Genomic DNA, 19,803 nt, shown 5'->3' on the forward strand with positions numbered 1-19,803 from the left:
CCTTCTTTTAAAATGTAATTAGATCAAATGGAAAGCAAAAAGGAATAAATTGATTCTGTTGTTGCTTAGTTACTGGAGCGAGACCTTCTGCATCTTCAGGCCTTTTTGTAGGTGAAGATGTGGAATGTCAGTTGGACCATTTCATCCAGGGGCTGGGAGTGGAGAAACTGTTCTGTTTGGTAGTCATGCTGGAATATCACATAAAACCGTACCATTGAGTAACATTGTCTGTTGTTTCCTGTCTTTTGTTTTCCTGGCACCATCTACCCCCAGTCTGTGAAACAGTCAAACCTGTTTTCATTGTATATCATCTAAAGCGTCAGTTAGCCAGGTTTTTTTTTTTTTTAAATGTTTAATGCCGTTCTTTAGTCCATGAATGACTCAATTGACAGAACGTAGGCAGCTCCTGAACTTGGCAGTTTGTTGCCATCATCCTGCCCCTGGACAGGAAGTGTACAGTATAGATATGAGTAACCAGTTTCCAGGCTTAAAAATAAAGTGGGGGATTTCTGGACAGAACGGGTCTTTGTCACTCACTTCAACACGCCTGAGAAGCGTGACACTCGCAGCAGCCACTTAGCTTTCTCACTTTTTCCAGGCCATCACTTCACCTGACATTTTCTGTTATACAGATTGAAACTTACTTTATCGTGTCGGTGGTTTGTTTTTTGTGTTTTTAATGAAATAAGAGGATACTTGAATAATCGTGAGAATCAGTTCGAGCCAGTGTTCTCTCCTTGTTGCCTCTTTTATTTTTAGCTCTCTTTAAATCATCACCCTTCTGAGGTAGGTAATGGGGAAATAATCTTCACCTGCCTGTGTAGCAGCTCAAACTGAAAGCCACAAAGACGTGCCCGGACAGCTGCATATACTGTGTGACTTGTCTTCTTGAATCTAAGGCCAACTTGAAGCAGCATTTTTTTTTTCCCCAAAAGTTACTTATAATCATTGTGGCAATTCTTAGATTTCTTTTGTCAGATAATCCCTTAGCAACTCAGGATGAATTTATACTATTTTGACAGATACTGAAAAGTTTTTTGGCACCTTGCTGCCTACAACTGTTGTTTCAGGACTTTGAAGATAACTTCATATGTTATGTTGTCTTGCTGTCTCCTTCAGTAATGTCAATTTCCCTCCCTTTAAAAAAATTTTCCTTTCCTTTCTTTCTTATTCTAAACAGTATTTTTTTTTTGTCTTGGGAATTTAAGAAATCTTAATACTTTTTTTGTGGAAATACTAAATTAGATACAACATTTATTAGATGAGAGTGGCTCAACAACAACAACAAAAGTATTTCTCTTAACTCTGTACAAGTGTTTGTCTCTGAGCTTCTATTTATTCTTCAGATAAGAAACTGTGCCAGGGTATGATGATATAAAATACAAAATCCATGCAAATGTTTTTAGTTTGTGTTAAGGGGAGGTCAGTCATGGTTCTTTGGGAGAATTGGGCTTCATTTGCCAAATTTAGAAATAAATCATAAACTTATAAAGAACAAGGTTATGGTTACTCAACTTGAGCCAAACGTGGCTGCGAATCTGAACCGATGTTTCTTCTCCTGTGCACCTCCTGATGGTCTCCTTTATTATCTCCTCTGTTTTCAAGACCGAGGCAGGAAAGAGTAGAGTAGTCCCTGCTGTGCCTTAGATTAAAACTTGCTAAAAAATCAAGCCTTTTGAAAATACAGAAATCCTGTGTTTCAAATAACCTATACCTGTTCCAGTAAGATGTTTTCAGGGGAAAAGGGGAACTGTTTATGCAAGCCAGACTTTCATTGAATTAAATGATTCCCTGATCTAAAATGTTAATCTCCCCTCCTTTTTTTGTGAAGACTCCTTCTCTACCTTTGTAATCTTGCTGTGGCAAGACTCTTCTAGTTTTCATGTTGATGGGCACATGGTAGGCAAACAGAAAATGCTTGATAACCAGTGAAGTGTGAGGATAGACATATGGTCCAGAGGGTAAAATATCTTGCAGAATTGAAATGTCTCGTTTCCCTGAGATTCAAGGATCGTTTCAACATGAAGATCCTTCATCTGACCTTGGTGTCTGTTTTTTAGATACAGGAAGACATTGTGCTGGGTAGGTGGTTGTACTGTCCATGGTGCCAGCAGTCAGCTTAAACCAAGATGGACATTCAGAATGTATTGTGCACACCAGGGGCATTTAAGAAGACCTGTTAGGACCTTCTTTTTGCTGGTTCCTTTGAGGCCACGGGGGTAATAATCAGTCTCCTAGTCAGTGTTTTGAATCACAGTGGTCAGGCCTAAGCTCGGCACAGACCGGCAGGAGGGCTTTAACCAGACCACACCTGTCTAGGCTGATGGAGGCTGTAACAGGCTACCCTTTTTTTTTTTTAACGTTTAAAAAATTGAAGTATAGCTGATTTACAATGTTGTATTGGTTTCCAGTGTACAGCATAGCAATTCAGTTGTGTATATATATATACATACACACACACACACACACACACACACACACACACACACACACACATATACATATTCTTTTTCATTACCAGTTACTACAAGCCATTGATTATAGTTCACTGTGTTACACAACCAGACTTTGTTATTTATCTATTCTGTACATAGTAGTTTGTATCAGCCAATCTCGAACTCCCAATTTATCCCTCCCTCCCCTCTTTCCCCTCTGGTAACCGTAAGTTTGTTTTCTATGTCTGTGAGTCTCTTTCTGTTTTGTAGATAAATTCATTTGTGTCACTTTTTTTTTTTTTTAGATTCCACATATAAGCAATATCATACGATATTTGTCTTTCTCTGTCTGACTTACTTCACTTAGTGTGATAATCTCTAGATCCATCCATGTTGTTGCAAATGACATTATTTCATTCCTTATGGCTGAGTAATATATCATTGTATGTGTATACACACACACACACACACACACACATCTTTTTATCCATTCATCTGTTGCTTCAATGTCTTGGTTAGAGACTAATTTCTTACTCTGTCAAAAAGTGATGGAAACTTAAGAGTTGTCCTCAAATTTGGGTCAGACAGGCTTTATTATCAGAACCCTTCTGACACATCTTGTGGGGCAATGGAAAAGGGAGAGTTTTAGGCAACCCTTGTGTTTGAAATGCTGCTTTTTTTTTCCTGCTAGTTTTTGTTGTTGTTTGTTTTGCCACAGAAGCATCTCTCCATTTCAGTTCTTTGGACTTGTGCATCTGTGGAGTTCTTCCTGAGTTCCAGCCATTGGGACATGGCTCAGCCCAGAGTAGCCTACCAATAGTTAAATCTAGTTTAAAATAAAAAGCAATTTTAGGAGAAAGATGAGAGAAGAGGATGTTACTTGATAGGGGGACAGAGGAACAGTGGGTGTATCCGGATGTAAAACTCTTTGGGGCCAAGGAAAGTCTTTTAAGAACTAAAGTCTCAGCTTTCATTTGTAAGTTTAGACCAAAAAGATGAGAAATGGACTTTATCAGACTTTGACCGCAAATGAAAGGCCTCAACCCTCTTTAACCATATGTATACATGCTCAGAATTTCTATCAAATAATGAGTGATAAAGGCAAGCTACTGATCAAAATGATCTGAATTGTGACTGAAAAGAAAGTCTTACCTCCAAGACGAGAAGAGCCTGTGTGCTGGCCCTTTCTAGGCTGGGGCCACTACCTTGCCTTCAGCCCAAAGACAAAGGGAATAGCTGTTACTAAGACCTCTACTGACCCAATACCAGCCTCCAGCCAGTATTCCAGGCATCTTCTCAGCTACCCCTACTGATGAAAAAAAATACTGTAGTAAAATATTTCAGATTCTTTATCTTCCATCACAGTGTTGTGAGCCACAAGTCAGCTCAAAAAAAGATGACCCAACTCCTGACCCCCTCATTGCTTTATTTGATGCCATTAAATCCTTGGAGACTTGGAAGGTCACTGAGGCCTACATTTGGAACCTAGAATCTTAATCCAAGAATTCTGAAACTTCCTCTTTTTTTGCCTATATTGAAGGTTGCTCTGTTTTGCGATAATACCAATTTGATGAAAGAAAAATACTTATAGGTGCCAGATACTTGTTATTTAAGAATTAAATTCCTTTTGATAGCTAGTCTCTTAACTTTCCTTTAAACATAGTTTCTAAATTTCGATGGGGGCAGTATGGTATGCGGTTTTATTTTGTGCTGTAAGATATCGTCAAACAAGATTTCACTTTGATTCATCAGTGGTGAAAATGTGGCAGAAGTCATTTGGGGTATTTGCTATAGAATGTGCCCTGCATTGGAATGTGGATGGAGTTCTGGCATTTGTATATTTATATGTTTCAGGGAAATAAAGATACAGAGAAGCACTTGTCTGTTGCCTATATAAAGACTAACTGTACAGCTGACAGCTGAAAAATACTGTATGAGATGACATTTCATGTCCCACAGTAGCATCTGTTTCCTTCATTCTAAGATCAACAAAGGGCATCAAAGATGGATGCTGAAAACGTAAGAGGAAAAGCCCTTCTTTCTGGCAAATTTGTTATCTCCCCTCACCATCCTTTCCAAAGCAGGAGTGGACTGAATGACATGAATTGACAATTAACAGGAGATTAGTTCAAGGGGGAAACTGTTCAGTTAGGGTAGATTTAATTTTCAGGTTTAGAAACCAATTCAAATCATACATTCTAAAGACTTGATTCATCTTTTTCCTAAGCATTTAATCTTTATAATATACATTGTCTTGCACCTTAGAGATAAATTCAACATTATTTCTTAAGATATCTTCTACTTTTGCAGCAATGAGGACATTAGAAATCATCTGAAGAAAATTGCAAAAAAATGTAGGTTGTCTTTCTCCATCCAAGCAATGTTTTAATTGAAGGTTCTGTTATTCATCAATATAAAATAACCACTAGATATGATCAGGAATATTTCCCAAGAACAAGGATATGTTTATAAACCTTACTAATCATTTGACTCAGTAACATTATATTTCCAGCCTTAAAAAATGAGTGTCATTGGATCATGTCTACAGATCTTATAAGGCCTCCATTTTTTAAATAAAATTAATCTGGATACCATAAAAGGACAAATTGACCATCTTAAATTGTCTCCTAAAACAGATAATTTAATGTGAGATTAGTAAATACTGCTTTTAATTGCTTGTGGATGTCTTTGTCCTCTGTCTTTTTACCAAGTTGACCCAGGTAGTATGAAGTGGTCCCTCCTGGGCACACATGACACAGGGAATCATCACAGAAGGTGCTCAGCCCCTTTGTCCGCCCCAGATATGAAGCCTATATACCATACCTTCCCCCGCTTCCCAGCCTGCTAGGTGCACTTACTTCTCTTTAAAATAAACACTGACCTACATAGGATAGCTCTTACTTAGCACACCAGTAGTAATTGTATCCGATGCTTTGTAATATCCTCATATTTAAGAAAGAACAAAGATATGCAGTTATTTATCCCTATGTCTTTCACCATATTGGACACCTTATCTATTAGAACATGTTATAGTTCATTTAGAAGCTGGTTTGTGAGAGACTTGTACACAAGCCCATCAGGTACCTCATGGCCCGACCTTATAAAAGACCCCAACAACCAACCCTTGGGCCTCGCACAGGCACCTCTTGTCTGTGTGGTCCACTGTTGTCTATGGGAGCGTAACCTAATAAACTCCTTTTTTATTCTCAAAAGAAAAAAAGAAGCTGGTTTGCAATTTTTTTTAATTGAAGTATAGTCAGTTTACAATGTTGTGTCAATTTCTGGTGTGCAGCCTAATGTTTCAGTTGTACATATACCAGGTTTTTTTGAAAGTCGCTTCAAAACTCTCCTCACCCGGAATGTGAAGACAGGCACACACCAGGAATCTGACCAGGTGTAGGTCAGTGCCAGTAGCTTTCACCAGAGAGGGATATGTGGTGTGGAAGACCTGTCTCTGTGCTTGAGGAGGTGGGTTTCGGTCTGGAGGAGATAACCAGACATGTGCATAAGAAAGTACATGAGAGGGGAATGTCACATCGGGCTAGAGAGGTTCAGGAAGGGCTCTTCTGGCAGAGAAATCTGAAGCACCACTGCTGAGATGAGTAGCATTGGCAGGCAGCTCTAGATGGAATTTCCCATAGTGTGGTGCGTGTACCATTGGTGGTGGTACATTAAGTGGCTAGAAGAGGCCTCAGGCACAGGGTTAGATCATCTTCAGTAACTTTACAAGACGATTAGTCCCTTTCAGCTCCCTTGGAATCTTTTGTATCATCCTCAGAGAATGCCTGTATTTGGGGCTATGTGACCTTTGCCCCCTTACTCACACTGACTCACTCCTTTTGTATCGTGTAGGTAGACATGGCCCTCATGGCCTTGGGCAGGCAGCAATATCTGGCTAGAAACTATTAGGTATTTTTTCTCATTGAAATAATGTTTATGATTTAAATTTTTTAAATCATTTTTATGATTATGATACATTTCAAGGAGGAGTACCAACTTTCATTCACATAGTGTATATGGTTCCCTTTTAAAATAAATTCATTATTTTTTAAATTTTTTAAATTTTGGGGGGGTTGGGGGTACGTAACTAGGTTTATTTATTTACGTTTTTTTAATGGAGGTACTGAGGATTGAACCCAGGATCTTGTGCATGCTAAGCATGTGCTCTACCACTGAACTATACCTTCCCCTCTTTTGCTAATAATACATCAAGTAACCGGAGGGAAATAAAATACAGATTGTAAGTAGAAAACAAGGGCAAGTCATGACAATGGTGCTTAAAGGATGAAGGTTTAGATTATGGCTCAGGTAAATACAGGATGGCGTTTTAGGTGAAGAGAGATTTCAGCAAATATCCTGGGGTGGAACATACAAGGCATTTTGAGGGAAAGAGGAGTCTAGAAGGTGGCAGAAGCCCAAAGATGTGCCCACAGGTGAGAACCAGGAAACCTTTTTGCTCAACTTGATTGCCAGCTAAGGGATCAAAGGACCCAAGCCCTTTGGAATCACTGCTGGAGTCACACCCAAGTCTGCTAAGTGATTCAGAAGGCTCTGAGTCCCTGCTCCTTTAAAGCAGGAGTGGCCAACTCACATGCCTTGGCAGATTTCCTGGCCCCTGTGGCTTGTGGCCAGGTGGGAAATTAGACAGGGCCTGTTTCTTACCCCTCGCATCCCCTGTCCCCAGATATTACCAAAAGATCAGATTTTTCTTAAGAAGCAGGAAATGTGATTTTTTTTTTATGTTAACGCTCCCGACTTTCACAAATTTTTTACTAATTCAAAAAATATATAAAACATTATGAGGGCCCATTTTGGGGTTAATGAAAGTGTTCTGGAATCAGATAATGGTGACTGTTGCCCATGGTGAATATAATGAAAGTCATCGAGTTGTACACGTTTTAAATGGTGATGATGGTGATTTTTATATGATATGAATTTTACCCCAATTTCAAAGAGAGAAAAAATTATGGGGGCCCAACCAAAACATGTTATGAGCCGTAAGTTTGTAAAGTCTGTTTTAAACAGAGGATTACTCTTTGCTACTTTTGATAATTCCAACATAAATCACCTTTCCACAGGTGGCCAGTGGCCAGGAGTTAATGGAGGTTGCATTGTGACCCTGCGTTAACCTCTGGGCCTCTTTTTCCGCCTGTGGTCTCCATGGCTTCTTCCATCTCTAAAAGTAGGACTGGTGATAGAAATGTGGGGAGGTGGGATGGTAACCTTAATTCTGGAGCACTGCGTGAGTGGGTGGAAAGACAAAGCTACAAAAAGGTGGGACCTGCCAAATGTTTTAGAGAAGTGATTTATTTTGTTGTTATTTGGCAACTAGTGGTAAAATTGATCAGTTACTTTATTTGCCAAAGTTTATTTTACCCAAATATCTACCATTAGGGAAGTAATCCATCTCCAAGACAGCAAGTTAATGTATTTAGGGAAATGTTTTTTAGTTCTTAAAAGAGATCAACTATAATGGCCTTTTTTAGTTATTTTCTTTAACTGAAAAATGAGTTTAATATACCAGGTATGACTCAACATCAAAGGATTATGATTATTTTAACAAAACTATTCGTCTTTATGATTTTAGGGGCTTTATTATTTTTAATTCTAAATATAATTTTAAGCTAGCCAATTTCAATAAGGACGAAATAGGAAATTTAAGATTTTTTACATTATAATCCTAATTTAATTTTCAACTTTTTCTTTCTGAACAAGCTAGCAAAGAAAGGTAGTTTATGCCTTTTTAAATTTCCAGTTTCTTAAGAATTTATCCTTAAAAAATATGCCTTTTTTAGTCTTAAAAAATCAACATCTATCCTAAAATCAGAATTATCTGTGCAAAGTGTGGGTTATTCAGTAGTTCTTACCAGTTACAACTGTTACCAAGAGATGATTTTTTTTTCTTTTGATGCCTGTGTTTAGTTACTAATTGGCTCATTTAGAATTAACTTTTTCCAAAGGATTATATTGCAATATTCATTTCTTAGGTAAATTTGAGATATGGTACTTAAGTAACGTATTTGAGATGTGGTACCTAATTAAAGTAATATAAATCATTTATAGCTTCTTATGTCTTATAAAAAATCAGTATGCCTTTCCCACTCCTCCCCTGGCTTCCTGTCCCCCCAGAACAACCTGGAAATTTTTTTTAATCCAGCAGATACATTTTAAAGGTTAATCGAGCATTTATCATGGTAAGGAATAAATAATAAATCATAACCAATCTCAAAGATTTTCCTTTCAAGGAAAATAGAGGCAAACAGTTATGATATAAAGCAGTTTGAAACAAGAGTGAAAGATGGGACAGGACATTTCTGACTGGGTTAGTCGATAAAGACTTCCAGGAGGAGATGCTCTTTGGGAAGGATTATGGGGGAGTAAGATTTCACCTAAGTTGTTCCCCCCTTGCTTCCTTCACATCTCTGCTCAGATATCCCCTGTTCAGAAAGGCCTTTCCCAATTGCCCGGAATAAAGTAGCACAACCTCCTCTCACCCCCATTCGCCTCCCCAACACAAACATGCCCTCTAGTGTTCCCTAGCCCCTACCACTACTTGACCTTTTTTTTTTTTTCCTTAATGGAGGTACTGGGGATTGAATCCAGGATGTTAAGCATAGCCTCTACCACCAAGCTTTACCCACCCCACAACTTGACATTTTTTGTGCATGTTTGTTTGTTTGTGTCTTAGGTCTCCCTCTACTAGCGTCTGTGCTTCTGGAGAGCAGGTACTTTCCCTGGCACACAGTAGGTGCTCATTAAAAAATGTGTTGAGTGAATGAATGAGTGACTGACTGGGAGGAGGCTTTTCTGCTGAAAGTCTGTTTACTGTGTCGAGCTCCAAATTCGTGTGGAAAATCCAAGTTCCACTTTCTCTCTGGAAATTATAAATTTGGCAAACTCACCACCTCTCTGTGACCCAGTTAACACATTCTGTAGAAGTAAGGGGGAGATTTTGGTGCCCAAAAGTAGCTTCCTGAAGCCTGGGACTAAATAACAAGTGTCATGGACACAAATTGTTTTTTTGGGGTGGAGGATAACTAGATTTGTTTGTTTGTTTGTTTGTTTGTTTTTAGAGGCAGTACTGGGGATTGACCCCAGGACCCTGTGCATGCTAAGCATGCGCTCTACCACTTGAGCTATACCCTCCCCCCTTAAATTATTATTCTTCTTAACATTCCTACCTCTTCCCCCAGCAAACCCTTAGACAATCACTGACTACACATAATTTAGGTTTAAATTATTTGTAAAATCTCTGTGACTCACACACATCCTTTGGTTTCTGACATACAGGTACACTGCTGGGCAGAATTTCTGATTTCTAAAGAGCAGGAGTTCTGTAGGTTGGCTCTAAAATGTAGTCACTTTTATTTCTGTAAGAAAGGGGCCATCCACACACATGACTATAGAGCCTGGGCACTGCGCATGAGTGTGTGAAGATGGCCAGGGAGGGCCTGTGGTAAACCGGAAAGGGTATTCTCCTTCTGAAGGTGGCAGCCACAATTTACCTCAGGACCACTGTTGCTGTGTGGGAAGGTGGGCCCATTTTGGTCAGATCTTATGATTATTCAAAAGAAAAACAAAATCAAACAGATTTTGAGGTTACATTTTTTCAATTTTTAAAAACAAGGACCACTAATTCTTGGAACAATACATCACTCTAGAGGCCCAACAATGGGGTGTCCAGGTCATGGCCTCTGCAAGGCATCCTGATCTAAGTAGAACAGAGTGGGATACCTGAGCACTGGAGCAGGGGGAAAAGATCAGTAAGAGGAGCAGAAAGTACTTGACAGAGAATCTAAGTGCTCTGCTGAAAGTAGGCAGTAAGCACACAGCTTCTGTAAACCTCTGGGGGTTTTTCAGAGTTTTATCCTGGGATTTCTTTGCTTCAGTGTATCTTGATACTTAGAAGGAGACAGTTCACTTAAAGGCCCAGCAAATCTCCTCTCACCATTTGCATACCTTTAACAAGATCTAGTCTCTGAGGACTTGACATGGCTATAAAAAGCTTGACTAGCTTAACCTTTTAATACAGTTATTGGGGAGAGGTTTTCGCAAGAATGTTGGGAAGCTGTGCCAAGATGCATATTTGAGAGATGCCCAAGCCAAGGCCAAGAGGTTACTGCTCCGAAAATACTCAATCAGATGGGTTTGGGATATTTGCATGGAAGATTCCAGATTTGCTGTAGGGATTGAGTTAGCTAAATATGGTCACTTCATCAAACAAAAGTGGCTGGTTATTCTGTATGTTTTGGCAAAGGACAGGGGAGAAGAGCAATAATAGACAAAAAAAGAAAAATGCATATCTTTTATATAGATTCCTCTCCTTTAAAATGAAGAATTTTACATCCCATAGGAAGGACTATATTTTTGTTCATGGAGTACAAGTAAACTCACTGGTTAAGCTCTAAATACATAAAACTGATTGATTTCCTGACACATCTTCATGAATCGCTATAGGAGAGTGATAGGTTCCACTGAAGCAGATGAGAGCAGTGGAGTGAGTTCTCTCCATGGTAGCTGGAGGGCACATGTTCTGCACTTTGAGGAACAGAGAGATGAGTAGAGTGGGACCTCCATTGTCAAGGATCATGATCAAGTAAGATAAGATAGGAATTTAACTCTCCCACAAGGCAGAAAATCCATTAGAAGGAACGCTTTATTCTCTCCTTTGGCTATGGAGAGATTCCTTTGCCACTGGATTTGGAAGAACTTCTTGGAAAAGGTGGCATTCAAACTGAGCCTTAAAGACTGAGCAGAATTTTTTCAGGAAGGGAGCACGGTAGACACATAGTTTTTCTTCAGCTTTTTTTTTTCCTCTAATGTGTAAGACTTGTCCTCCTGCTTTTTTTTTTTTTTAATTTTTTAAAAAAAAATTTCTGTAGAGAAGGTAATTAGGTTTAGTTATTTATTTTTTGGAGGAGGTACTGGGGATTGAACCCAGGACCTTGTGCATGCTAAGCATGCTCTCTACCACTTGAGCTATACCTTCCCCACATCCTCCTGCTTTTTTGGTTCAAGGAGTTGCTTTATCTTCGGGAGCAGATAAACTGTAAGAAGTGGGATTAGGCAGCCGGCTTAGCAACATCATGGCATTTGATAGAAAATTCACACATAGCACACACACTCTTATTAATGTCACTTCTCTTACAGAGCAGCCATGCACCGTAGTTGACAGCAATGTACCTGAGGTCTGCCACTCATTAAATATCCTTGGACAAGTCCCTCGACTTCTAGGATCTGGTTCCCTCAAGGTTAAGTAATAATGAGAGAACCAAACCAGAACAAACTTTCATAAACATACGAAAGTGTTAGAGGGAAAATATTTTGCAAACAACAGAGCGCCACACACATGTCAACTGTGATTTTGTTGTCTGATTTTACTATACAGCCAGGAGCAGCCTGAGGAGGCCAGAAAGGGTGTGTTGACCATTGATGCCAGTTTTGGGGGCTGATTCAGTAACTAAACTGCTGTCTAGTGTGTTGGATTTTCAAGTCTGTTACTGGTTTTCTAGGCACTGTGTGAATATAAATATTCATCAGGAGCCAGGGCCTCTGGCCAGATGGGAGAATTATGGGGGTGGAAAAGTGTAAAAAATCATGAAACTTGTTTGGAGGATATGCCTCTACAGACTGGTGGAAGCTTGGATTATATAAACAGTGGAAAGGCTTCATGTCCTCAAGAAAATATGGAAATAAACCCAGCTTAATTGAAAAGTCTTTTTAAAAAACATAAGTTACCCTAATCCAACATAATAAATAAGGAAGGGTTTATTTAATTTAAAAAGAAAAAGAATATATAAAATAGATAAACAACAAGGACTTACTGTATAGCAGAGGGAGCTATATTCAATTTCTTGTAATAACCTATAATGGAAAAGAATCTGGAAAAAAATATGTATGTATGTATACGTATAACTGAATAGCTTTGCTGTACACCTGAAACTAACATTGTAAATCAACTACACTTCAATAAAAAACAAAATTAAAAAAAAAGTATAGTTCTCTAAAGTCAGTTTGGTATCAACCCTCGTAGGACATTTTTATTTAATTTCAAACCCATATGAGACCTAGATAAGTCCCTGTTAAAAATTTTGGATGACATATCATTTAAAGAGACTAACTTTTCATTCTCTTTGAGGTTTTAATATAATAAATTCTATTTTGTAAACATTTTCTCTGGATTCTGTGCATAAGATCACACCTAGTTTTTGGTGAAAAACAACATTGGAGGGGGAGTTACATCTGTTCATTGGCTACTTGCAGCATGTCTTCATGGCCAAAGTATGTCTACTTGAAAATTGTGCAGTACAGCACTGTAGAAGGACACCTCAGAAAAGGGGCTCCGGCTTCCGTCTCTTTTAGGACCATCCGTCAGGGTGCTTCTTACAAATGCAGCTTCTTAGACTGCAGTCCGAGGATTCTGATTCTGTAGGCCTGGCAATCTGTATTTCTGCAAAGGCTCCAGACTCTTCAGATGCAGATGGCCCATGCCACGGAGGATGCTGCCCAAATAAATACCCGCTGTATCAGTCCTCTCCCTGCCCCTTCCTTCTCAGAAACGGAGTCCCTTTGTAGTGAATGTTCCTGGGCCTTGACAACAAGTTGCATACATAGTTTGTGTTTAAAGGTTTTCTGAAATCCATGGGACCTCCATGCATCCTGGGGTTTCTGACATAAAGATACACTGCTGGGCAGAATCTTAATCCCTAACTCGCCAGTAGGAATTCTATAGGTCAGCTCTGGAATGCAGTCACATTTATTTCTGCAAGGCAGAATCTTTTTTACTTCCAAGTCAGTCTCTTAGGTCAATCTCCTTTTGTGAAACCTTTCCTCAAACCTAGCTTCCCTTCATCACCCCTTCCAGCCAAATTATTGTTTCCTCTCTTTGCTACCATTGCTTTTTGCAGTCTGCCTAGCCATGTCCCCATCTCCCCTTCACCCCTACCCCATGTTAGACTAAGTTCCTGGAGAGAAAGTATACTTATCTTTGAAACCACAGTATCTGGTACATTATAAACACTCAAAAGTTTTTTTTGTTTTTTTGTTTTTTTTTACTGAAGAGTAGTCAATTTAGAATGTTAGCCTCAGGTGTACAGTAAAGTGATTCAGTTATATATATTCAGATTCTTTTCCATCTCATTACAAGAAATTATAAATACAGTCCCCTGTGCTATACAGGAGATCCTTGTTGCTTACCTATTTTATACACAGAAACGTGTACCTGTTAGTCCCAAACTCCTAATCTATCCCTCCCTCCCTTTCCCCCCTGCTAACCACAGTTTGTTTTCTGTGCCCAGCACTCAGAAATTTTGTTGAATGATTCATATCTTTGGGTTAACGTTCTGTCTTCACCCCTCACTCCTATTTCACGAGTCATGATCACAAGACTGTATCATCCCTTCCCAGCAGAACTTCAGCAATATCTACCTTAGTAATAAGGATGACAATATCAATGAGAACAGTAATAAGAGTTCACATTAACTGACCCAGTTATTTTCTATCTGGCACTGACCTAAGCACTTAATATGGATTATTCTCATTCAATCCTTATAAAAACCTCAGGGATCCCCATTTGCGCATGGAGAAACTGAGGCATAGAGAGGTTACGTGATTTGCCTGAGGGACACGAGCACTTGGTAGAAGAACCAGGCTTCTGACCCAGACAGTGTGCCTTTAGACCTCATACTCACAGTCACCACGTTGCCTGGCTTTCCCTGACTGCCTGTCTTGCCCTCTCCTATTTGCACAAGACGACTGTGAATCCGCTCCAGAAGGATGGCAAGAACCCAGGTCAATTTGTTAGCCACTTATTTTCACTGACCTTATCCTACGAATTTGTTAATGGGTCCTCTGTGAAGTTAGTTTGGAAAACTTTGGTAACTAAAGTTGGTTCCTTTACTGCACTAATGCCCAAGACCTTTAATATTATTAGTACATTTTTTGCAACTCAAATGGGACCTTCATATACACCGTTTCCTGAACTTATTTAAATATAATTTCTTGAAGAATTCAGTTTTTGGTTTTTGTTTTTAACATAATTTGGAATAAAAGCTGGCTAGTGCTCTTGTGGGGTTCCTAAGAAACTTCTCAGGTCCCAAATATTTGGGTAACTCTACTTTTGACCCTTTCTTCTTTAGTCTTGAGCACGTAAGTAGTCTTTAGTGACCACTTACATTTACCTGCTGGGACAGTCATGGATTTGTTGATATAGTGTAATTACTAGTAGTACCCTTTTCAAAGGGATCCCATTTGGATGATAAACTCTATACGACTGCTCTAATCAGAACCTCCCTCCCTAATTAAATAAAGACTTCTATTTCACACTTGCTGCCTTCTCTCCAAAGCTGAGAGAAACTTTTCACTTTATGTATTTACATCCGGGCTTTTGAGTAATGCAAGCATTTTTTTTTTTAATTATGGTTTTAAAATGTTTTAAAACTACTTAGGGTTTTCCCTGGAAATACAGGCTCTTTCAAGCCTGCCTGGATTGATCTGCCTTATGGAATCCATTTCCTTCCCCCAGGGAGACCTGATCTCTATTTTTTCTCTCTTATTTCACTTCACTTAGTTAAATATTTTTATGTCTTCCCATACCTTCAAGAGGGAACTTTTTTTTTCTTAAGCTTGTGTCGGTTAACATAATTCTTAAGAGAATAGCTTGAAATTGGACATACCTGGGTTCAAGCTCATCTCTTCCGCTTACTGACGGTATGGCCTTGAAAAGTGACTTAATGTCTCTGGGCCTCAGTTCCCTTGTCTGTAAATGAGGATAATAATAACCTCCCTCTTGGAGTTGTTGTGAAGCTTCCATAAGATAATGCATATTCTGCGCAGTTCTGGGGATAATATAGTAAAGTTCAAAATATGGTGGCTGCCAGTAGATTCTCATAACTGTAAACCTCTCACTCTGACTTTGGGTAACCACAAAATTCATTTCTATTCCTATAACCTCTGTCCTAATATTTATAAGACTGACATTCCGTGGGCTCCAACCATACCACTTCATATAAATACCATCCAGCTTTCTTCCAATCCTGGTATTAGTGGACCTAGAGGCCACAAGGATATCTTGTCAGAGTTTATGCCTTGCAGGAAGCAATCAAGACATCACATGATTCCTAGAGCAAATTAAACGGGGTGGGGGGTGACGATGGGGGGGTGGCGGGGCGGGGGGCAGAGATAGAATCTAATATGAAGTTAAAGGTATTTAAACTTAGGAATTTTCATTTTCAACTTCCAAATCATCACAAAACTAAGCCATGGGAATTAAAAGACAGACAGTGGAACCCAAAATCATGGTGAAAAGATTCCAGAATTAAAGCAACAGAAACAGCCTGAGATCGCACAGGGAATGACTTCATGGTGTTTTCTTTAGGACATAATTTCCCTTGTCCACAAATTTGGAAAATGGAAGATATAAGAAGAAACAGGTAGAAAGAACACAGTGTGTGCAAATATTGGATTTGAACCCCTGCTTCTCCATCTCAAGTGTGTTAAATAAGGGAGCAAAACTCAGCGTGCATTTGTGGTCTGTCACGAGCCCAGCACGTGGCTGGGTGTTTTCCGATTTGTAACACATTAACTCTCACTAAAGCCATGCCACCTTGAAATGATATCCCTCTTAGCAGATGAGAAAACAGGTTTGAAGGAGTTAAACACCACCCAAGTCTCCAACTCAGGACTCTTGACTTTGAACTTCTGTTTCCATCCATGCTGTTCCTACTAGGAAGGAGTCCCTGCCTTAGAGTCTCTGGTTCTCTGGGAAGCTTTGGAAACTCTGGGTGAGAAGCTGTGACTTTATCAGGTAATCTTGTTGGCCAAGGTGGGTTTTCACTTTGGCTTTATTTTTGATCCCTTTCCTTTACATTTTTTGCCTGTTGCACAGCTTTGTGTGGACGTTGATACTGTTTGTCCTCTTGTTCAATTCTGTTCTCCATGGGTTAGTTTTCTCTAGGCAAAGTACACTTATGCTACCTGTCAGAATCCTTGTGGTAGTGAATCTATTTGCTAACAACAGATTCAACACCTTTAAAAAAAAAAGAGAGAGAAATTCCCTGATAAAGAAAGTTTTAATATGTATTTTTCTAACGTCTTCATGGAAAAGGATCTATAACTCATTAACTGAACTATGTGAGGTGTCTGTTTTCACACAACCATCTGGCATTTCGCATATCTCGGCTGTGTATTACTTCCAGAAGGAGTGGATTGATTTTGACCGATGTTGCTCAGTACTCAAGAGCATCAGAAAATATTTGAAGTGTAGTTTGTTAAGTTCTTTAGACAAACCTGTGGATAAAGCTGTTCTGGGCCAGGCATTGGGTGAGAATCTTCTCTATGGCTAATGTCCATTTGTCTTTGCAACAACTCCAAGAGGTGAGGATCCTTATTCTCATCTTGTAGGCAGGGAAACTGAGTCTTGGTGTTATCCCCGAGCAGTACAGCAGTTCATGAAACCATTAGCTACAAAATAAAGACTTTCTTTCCAGAACCCTGGGGGAATTGGTTGCCGCAGGAAATGTGTACTCATTCTCCCCAAAGGGTTATATGTGCTGCAATTTTTTTTTCACTTTATATGATTTTGATGAAAAAAATCAAATATGTGTTCAAGGGTACCTTATAAAGAAGGTAAACTCATGTCTCTCATAAAAATACAAAATGGGCACGCCAAAGATTTGATTTAACTCATTAATTAAGGCAGAATCAGTAAGAGCTCTTATTTTAAAGGAAAATCTCAAGTGCAACACAGGCAAACAAGAAAGTGAGGAAGCAGCTGTACCTCCACTAGGCAAAATGTATTTGTATCTGTATGGACAAGAGCCTTTTGCAATACTATCAGATTTACTTGCAGATTGTCAAATAGCTACGTGAAGAACAATAAGAGAAATCTGCAAAGGGGGTGCTTTACAATTCCTAGAACTCCACTGAAAACCACCCAGTGATTTTTTTTTTTCTTCACTCCTTTCAAAGTCACCATCTTCCCTCACATTTGTCTTCTTTATTATGTTGCCTTTTCAGATGAGCATGTACTTCTGCGGGGGTGGAATGAATGACTTAGCTTGTCCCTGTGTTGAGACATGCCATTGGATTTTAACCACCAGGGGTCAGAGAAATGCATGCACACCACAATTTGCATTTAGTATCAGGTTAAGGCCCCCAGATGTACTGATTCTCTCAAGACTGTTTCCTGGTGCTGGGGACTCCATCTGTGTGACCTGAGGGTGATTGGGGGCTAAGGTTCCTGCTCTTGGCTTTTCTCTGGGGGTAAAGTTGCCTTAAGCTTGCTGTCACCGTCATTGCTTCCGACACTTCCAGGGTCAGCCCCGCTCATATCTGAATCTCTGCTGGCCGTGGCCCTCTCCCTTCCTCTCATTCCCTTTTTCTTGCTCTATTTTTGTTTGTTGTTTCTTCCCTATCCTGTTGAATTTCCCACTTTGGGATTTTTGAGTGTGGAGGCTGGCGTCACAGATACATCACCAGCCGTCCCAATAATTCTTTGCTTTTCTCCTGGAGCCCTACCAAATTCCCAGGTAGGGAGGTCAACTCTAAGCCATTTGACTTCTTGTGATCATGTTGACAGCTGGTTATGGGCGCTTTCTTATCCTCAAAGATGTATTTTTGCTAAGCCCCATTTAGATTTGGAGTAATTCAAACTGCAAGAGAGCTAAGGTTTTATATATTTGTATAATGAACTTTCACGAACAGACCCCAACAGCCAGACGTGCTCTCCAAATTGTTTTCTTTTCCATCCTTCCTAACACTGGGCCCTCTGGATCCAATTGTAACTAGGCAAGAATTAGCAATGACATATATGTGCACCTATAGTCACTGTTTAAAGGTTCCAAGTATAACAAATTTGATGGGTAAAGAAATTAATGTCTTTGCTGGTGAGTTTGTAAAGAAAGTAACTTGGGGACTTCACTAATATTAGCAATTTCTTGGAGCAATGTTATGGGTCATTTTTGTTAACTCCAGAAAACCATAGTTTTTCATTAATTAATGTCATGCAAAGATTTTGGGTCCCCCCCCCCACTTCTAAGCCCTTTTTTTGTTGTATACAGGGATCATTATATCTTTAACTTTAGTGTTTATCTCCAAATTTATAATTGGTGATACTTAAACCAAGATTCCCTCAATAGCAGTTTGCCTTCCAGCAAACACTGCTGAAATGGACTATTTGATTACGTCAAGAAATGAGCTAGACATAGAGGAGGGGCAGCAAGATAAGTAGGTGAAAAATAACATTCACATCTATTTCTATAAACAGTCTTAAATAGTTTTAACATACTGGTAATCCTTTTTTTTTGTATTTTTTTAAACTTTTATTTCATTCTTTTTTTAAAGCTTTTTTGGGGGGCTGAGAAGGAGTAATTAGATTTATTTAATTTTTTTTTAAATGGAGGTACTGGAGATTGAACCTAGGACCTTGTGGATGGTAAGCGCACACTCCACCACTGAGCTATACCCTCCCTAACTTTTGTGTGTGCTTGATATAAGGTATCATTGTCCATTAGTCAACACATACATGCATATTTTCAAACACAAGTGAGCCAATAGTTTCAGGACTTCCTCCTTTGAGAATGTCTCCTATTCATACATCTTAGTTGCTTCCCGGCGTAACTCTGGTTACATGTTTCATCAAAGATCCAGGCAGAGGGGGAGGTGGGCCTATGTTTAATCTTCCACCGTAGCTCAAGTCGGAACCATTGTTCCCTGCTTTTACGCTGAATATTTGTATTATTGTCCTTTGATGTTTTCTCATTGTGCATAATAAATCTTTCCTTTGTAAAAGAACTGATTGATGACAGAGAAGCCACACTCTGGGGTGCACTTAAAAGGAAGAAAACCACATATTTAACTAGGTAAAACAAATATGTGTTTCTGTAGCTTTTAAAACAAACAAAACACCCACATAGGTATTTAGAACTCTTATTTTGCAGGCCAGCGTGTTTTCACAGAGAAGTATTTAAGTATAGTGAAGAGAGGGGGAAATTGACTTCTGCTTCTGTCAGACGTGCCATGTACCAGGCACCCTCATAGGCCCAGGGGACGACACGGGGAATCAGATGGACAACTGCTCTCAAAGTGCTTAGATTCTATTAAGGAAACACAGACAATAAAAATGGAGGCAAATGATGAGGATTTCAGGAACAGGGAAGTGTGACGGTTAGTGAAGAATTTAAGTGAAGCATCACTTTCTAATTTCCACTTTTAAAAGCCCTGGCTTCTGTGTGGAAAGTGATTGGAAAGGTGTGTGGACTAAGCTGTTGTCCATGGAGATGGAGGGAAGTGGATAGATGTTAGAGAATTGGAGGGTGGAGTGGAAAGAACTAGATGATGGACTGGAGAATGGAGGGGATGAGGTGGGATG

The 19,803-nt window shown here is 39.4% G+C and overlaps 1 protein-coding gene across 8 annotated transcripts in view; it reads left to right on the forward strand.

Moving 5' to 3' along the window:
* Nucleotides 1-19,803, forward strand: part of TNFAIP8 (TNF alpha induced protein 8) — a 120,571-nt gene that overhangs the window by 96,066 nt on the left and 4,702 nt on the right. For 2 of the 8 annotated variants that reach the window (XM_074360531.1, XM_010971524.3), the window contains exon 2: nucleotides 16,162-16,239. The exons of 5 other annotated variants lie outside the window; for them this stretch is intronic. The gene's annotated coding sequence lies outside the window, so the exon portion shown is untranslated. Of the gene's footprint in view, nucleotides 1-16,161; nucleotides 16,258-19,803 lie in introns of those variants that run through there. One more of the 8 variants, XM_074360532.1, reaches the window with a different exon arrangement.

This window comes from Camelus bactrianus, chromosome 3 (assembly GCF_048773025.1).
Source record: "Camelus bactrianus isolate YW-2024 breed Bactrian camel chromosome 3, ASM4877302v1, whole genome shotgun sequence".
NCBI classification, from domain to species: domain Eukaryota; kingdom Metazoa; phylum Chordata; class Mammalia; order Artiodactyla; family Camelidae; genus Camelus; species Camelus bactrianus.